The sequence below is a fragment of the Phocoena phocoena genome, chromosome 5 (genome assembly GCF_963924675.1).
Source record: "Phocoena phocoena chromosome 5, mPhoPho1.1, whole genome shotgun sequence".
Lineage (NCBI taxonomy): Eukaryota > Metazoa > Chordata > Mammalia > Artiodactyla > Phocoenidae > Phocoena > Phocoena phocoena.
Window position 1 is genome coordinate 99070575 of NC_089223.1, and position 6489 is coordinate 99077063.

Here is a 6489-nt window from a genome sequence, read left to right on the forward strand (position 1 = left end):
AAGATTAGATGGACTTAGAGTCTTAGTGGTGAATTTTTTGAGTAAATTAATTAACATATGTATGCAGTATTTACAAGGCTATGAACTAAATTATAGAGCATAGTCATAATTGTCTCAGTATGAGTAGAAGCAAATAAAAAAGACATCAGAGAGGAATTAAAAATTGGGCAAAGAATTTAAGTGATAATAACTATAACAGTACTATTAATAATATAGAAGGAAGATGATGAATTAGAAGAAGAAGGAGGGAGAGTGGAAGAGCTACATTTTGGTGAGTATTTGTATTTATGTTCTCTATCTCATTTAATCCTTATGACAACACTAAGAGGTAAGTATTATCCACGTTTTACACATGAAGAAAGTAAGGCACAGAGAGCCAGGTAAGTTTCCCAAGGACACACATATTTTAAATGGAGGAACTATAATTTGAACCCAAGACTGCCTAGCTTCAAAGACTACATTCTTAAATACTGTAATTACAGAGTATGCCTACAGGAATGGCGGAAAGTCTTCCTAGTTAGAGGAAACAGCATCAGCAAAGGCAAGGATACACAGGGATGCCTGAGCAATGGTGATTAGTACAGAATGACTGGCACATAGAAAATGTCTATGGCTTCCCTAAAAACAGAGTCTGAGATAAGTAATTGTGTTTAAGTGATTTTTCTCTAAAGGATAAACAAGACAAGGAAGGAAGGAAAGCCAAATAAAGATGAGATGTGATAAAACTCCCACTTACTGCGCTGATCCTGAAGTGGAATTCTGGACTAGAGCCTACACCTCAGATTTGCCCCAATATAAGACCATGGGATCTTGGCTGTCACCCTCTTGCACCCATTGGTTATTTGTTGGATGTGGAGTAAGTAGAAGCACGGAAATGGATAAAAAAGACAACAAGATTTGGTTAGAGCATAAACATCGTCTACCACCATGTGGTTGGGAAGGAGTGGGAAGAGTTGAGAATCAAGAGAAATGATGAGCAGTCTTCTGAGGGGGATCCAATGCCATACTAGAGAGTTTGGAATTATCCTTGACTAATCAGTTACTACAGAAGGCATTATTATTATTATTTAAATGAGGGATCTCTGTGGTTATGGAAAAATAAATGTCAACACACTATAACATGTGGGCCATCATAAATGAGGGGTGTTTAGCATCCCTTTTCTGGGTTGAGCTAGACAAATTTAAGTTTGAGTCTTAGTTAAGGTTGGACAAATTAATAAAGGCACCATACTTTTTCTGTTAATCATTTTTATCTGTATAATTCTCCGTAGACTAGTGTTTTAATTAGGATGTTTTGCTAGTAATAGGAAAGATGTAAGGCAGCTCCAATTTGGTAAAATTAAGCCATCAAACAACGTCATCAAGATCATCAATAACATAATTATCTTCTACATTTCCATTTTGACACTTTTAGTGTATTCTTTTAGCTCCTATCATTAAGACTGGCTGCCCCATTTCTAAGCACCATATGAGAAACAACAGTGACTAGTGGAAGAAAGGGAATTGTTACATCTCAGTTGTCTCTTTTTAGTTCTAAAGAAAACTTTTTTCTGGAAGTCCTCCAGTTGACTACCTCTCACACTTATTGGCCAGAATTGCACACCCATCCCCTAAATAATTCAATCACTGGCAAAGGGAAGGGTCTACATTGTTTTGCTTAAATAAAATAAAATGTACCTTCTGGAGAGGGTGTGGAGAAAAGGGAACATTCCTACACTGTTCGTGGTAATGTAAATTGGTGCTGCCACATGGAAAATGGTATGAAGCTTCCTCAAAAAATTAAAAATAGAACTACCATATGATCCAGCACTCCCACTTTTGTGTATTTATCCAAAGGAAGTAAAAACAGGATCTCAAAGAGATCTCTGCACTCCCATGTTCATTGAGATATTATCCACAATAGCCAAGATAGAGAAACAAGCTAAGTGTCTGTCAACTGATGAATGAATAAAGATGTGGTATATATATACACAATGGACTATTACTCAGCCATAAAAAAGAATGGAATAATGTCACTTGCAGCGATGTGAATGGACCTAGAGATTAGGACATTAAGTGAAGTAAGTCAGACAAAGACATATATCATATGATATCACTTATATGTGGAATAAAAAAAATGAACAATACAAATGAACTTATTTACAAAGCAGAAACAAACTCACAGACATAGAAAACAACCTTATTGTTATCAAAGGGGAAAAGTGGGAGAAGGATAAATTAGGAGTTTGAGATTAGCAGATACACACTACTATATATAAAGTAGATAACCAACAAGGACCTACTGTATAGAATAGGGAACTATATTCAATATCTTGTAATAACCTATATATATATATATATCACTTTGCTATACACCTGAAACATTGTAAATCAACTATACTTCAATAAAAAAATTATCCTCTGGGGCTGGTGATACTACTGATACTACTGATACTACTATGGGTCCCAAGAGTATCTAAGTTTAAAGATTTTTGTATGTATAGTTAGTTATTGGGAGCTGTAAATGGAAAGCAGGTAAGAAATAGCCTCTCTCTTTCTCTCTCTCTTTATCTTCCTCTCTCTCCATCTCTCTCTGTCTTCTTTTTCTCCCTCTCATCATAGTCTCTCTCCCAAGGTCCCAAAGCATCTTGTTTCTCTATGTGCATTCACTATCTCTTCCTTATAAACAAATTTCTTTTATTTGTATCAGGTAGGACAAAACCTTCTTGGCACTCTAGTCCCAACTGTATGTGGTCTTTTGGCTCCAGCTGGCTTCATTTTCTCCATTTGCTAATTTCAAAATTCCTGAAAGCTTATGATGATTGGCTTAGCTCATATTTTTCTTTCCAGCCATAGGATGTTAGTCAGCCTTTGGTTAAGCTGAATTTGAGCAAACGCCCACCCTGATTCAATTGTCTGTGACAGCAGAGACTGTGGGTTAGGGCAATTCACCTTTAACAAGGTTTATGGATGGGAAGTGTGAAGGACAGTCACTTGCAAAACATGTCTGATATAATCATGCTCTTTTAAGATTGTGCAGATTACATTAGAAAAAAATGTATAAAGTGAGCACTCAATAAATTTACATTCCTTTCTTTTTTTCTTCATTTATTCAACGACCTTTATGAAACATCACTTCGTTCCAGATACTGGAGATGCACAGATTAAAAAAACAAAACCAAAAAAACAAAAAAACCCAACAGTCCTTAAAAGGAGTCACAGCTAGTTAGATAAGCATTCTTAAGCAGTCAGTACACAATACTGAGAGTATAAACAGAAGATGAACACCTAACTCAACCTCAAGCCAACACTTGATCTGAATCTTTAAGTCTAAAGAGTTAACCAGACAAACATGGATGAGATAGGATGGGCATCAAAACCTGATGGAATTGTATGGCTTCTGTGTTTCACAATTTTAGGAAGTCCCGTTAATGTTTTATTCTAAGTGTCTCTGGATTTGTGCAATGTAGCAATAATGTAGGAAAAAGCAAGCTGTTTGATTTGATTGAAGTTTGGCAAAGATAAGGGCTGGGGAAGTAAGCAAAGGCTAGACATAGAAAGATATTCTGAAAGGCCTTAAAGGAAATACTTTTTTTAATTAAAAAAAACACAAACAAATAAACAAAAATGCAGGAATTTCAGATATGGGTAAGATGGAGTAAACATACTATACATACTCATGGTATCACATGGAATGCAACTATAACCCCTGACAGAATGCATGGAGATACTTTATTTTGCAGACTCTAAAAAATAAATAAAGTTTCAGGAGGGTTGAGGAAGAAAACTGGAATTCAAAGTACCACTGAACCATCATTGAGTTTTTCATCCTTTTCACTATAGTATCCCCTAGGCTGGATGTAACACAGCCCAGAACTTGGAAGTGGGGACTGATGTGGACAAAGAGAACTCAAGGAAAAGCACTCTAGTTCTGGCTCAGATAGTGGAAACTAACTTCTCAATGGCCAGAAAGAACGGAGTAAACACTATCAAAATATCAATTCTTTCATACTGCAGCAAACCTAAAATTCTGAAGAAGTGGAATCTTCCTTTTTGATCAGAGAAGCTGTGCTTCTAAGATGGAGGAGAAACCCTCATTTTTATGGCCTCTTTCTGTCCTCCACATCTTGACCCCAGACATGTGCGCTGCCACTAAGGACTGTAGGAGAGTGGAGTAAATAAAGCCTCAGATTTCAGGTTGAAGGACTGAAAAGGGAAGTTCTAGGAAATGGGGAAGTTCCGAGAAGATTTCAGAGAGGAGCACTTCCAGAAAATGACTCTGAAACTTGTTTGTGAATTCCTGGGCATGCCTCATGTTATGCATAGATATGCTAAAACAGAAATATTCAAAATTTCCTTATGATTTAAATAAAGTCCAGCATCTCATAACATAATATTCAAAATATCCAGAATACAATCTAAAAATTACTCTGAATATGAAGAAGCAAGGTAATATGAACTCATAGAGGAACAGATGATCAACAGATGCTAAAGTAGATGTTGGAAGTATCTGACAGCTATTCTGAAAATGCTTCAATAAGTTAAGGTGAATACTGTTGGAACAAGTGGGAAGATGGAGAGTCTCAGCAAAGAAATAAAAGATATAAAGAAGAATCAAACAGAAATTTAAAACAGAAAAGCATAGTAACCAAAGTAAAAGTATAGAATGGGCTCAAAGGCAGAATAGAGATGATAGAGGAGTCAATAAACTTGAAGTTGAATAGAAATTATTTAGTCTGAAGAACACAGAGAAGAAAGTTTTTTTTTTTTTTAATGTACAGTTTCTCAGAGACCTGTGGTACAATACCAAAATATCTAACATTTATGGGATAAAATCCTCAGAAGGAGATGAGAAAAGTGTGCAGAGGAAATATTTGAAAAAACAATTGTAGAAAAACCGCCTGTATTTGGCAAAAACAATAAATGTACAGATTCAAAAGTTAAGTAAATCCAAAATTAGAAATAAACTAACAACAACAAAAAAAAACCCACAAAAATCACACACCAGGCACATCATAATCAAACTGCTGGAAACTAAAAACAAGGAAAAAATCTTGGAGACAGAGGAAAATGATGCATTACTAAGGGAAATAACTATTTCAATAGCTATACATTTTTCATCAGAAAGCATGGAGGCCAGAAAGAAGTGAAATAACACTTTTAAAAGGCTGAAAGAAAAGAACAATTAATCCAGGATTCTCTATCTAGTGAAAAATTCCTGCAGAAATGATGGTGAAATAAAGTCATCTTCAGATGAAGGAGAACCAAGAGAATTTATTGCCAACAGACCTACTCTAAAATAATCACTTAAAGTTTTTCAGACAACCCACAACAACTATATTCTGTTTATATAAAACTCACTTCAAATACAATGAAAATGGTAAGATAAAAGTGGAAAGAGGAGAAAAGATATATCATGCAAACATTAATCAAAAGTTAGAGTTAATATCTAGCTATATTAACATCAGACAAAATAGACTTCAGAGCAAAGAACATTGCCAGGGATTACATAATGGAAACAAAGTCAATTCACCAAGAAGACATACAAATCTTGAATGTGTAAAAAAAATGTCCTCACAATAGAGCTTCAAATTTTAGGAAACAAAATTTGACAGCACTGAAAGGAGAAGTGTACAAATCCACAATTATATTTGTATATGTAAACTCTTCTCTCCATAATTCAACTTCTGCTTTCATTAATCAACAGAATTAGTGGACACAAAGTTAACAAGGATATAGAATAACTGAATAAAAGCATCAATCTACTGTATTATTTATTTAATTTAGTTATTTTTACATTTACAAGAACTCTCCAATCAATAAGAGAACACATATTCTTTTCAAGCAGACACAGCACATTCACTGAGATAGTGCATATCTTGGGTTACAAAACAGACTGAAAAATTTTAAATGCTTGAAATCATACAAAATTTGTTTCAAAATAGATTAAACTAGAAATTAATATCAAAGATTATAAGAGAAAATCTAAACAGTTGAAAATTAAACAATGTGTTTCTAAATAATTCATGGTCAAAGAAGAAGTCTTAAAGAAATTAAGGCAATAGTTTGAACTGAGTAAAAATGAAAATACAATATGTAAAAATGAAAATACAATGTATAAAAATTTGTGGGATGTGGTTAAACTAGTTCATAGAGAAAAATACATAGCATTAGCTATTTAAAAATTAGGGAAGAAGGAAGACCTCAAATCAATAATCTAAGTTCCTACCTTAAGAAGCTAGAAAAGGAAAAGCAAAATGCAACCAAACAAGGAGAAGAAAGGACATAATAAAAATAAGGGAAGAAATCAATGAAATTTTAAACAGGAAAACAGTAGATAAAAATCAAACAAAAAGATGTGTTTTTTTTTTTTTGCAGTACGCGGGCCTCTCACTGTTGTGGCCTCTCCCATTGCGGAGCACAGGCTCCTGACGTGCAGGCTCAGCGGCCATGGCTCACGGGCCTAGTCGCTTCACAGCATGTAGGATCTTCCCGGACCGGGGCACGAAC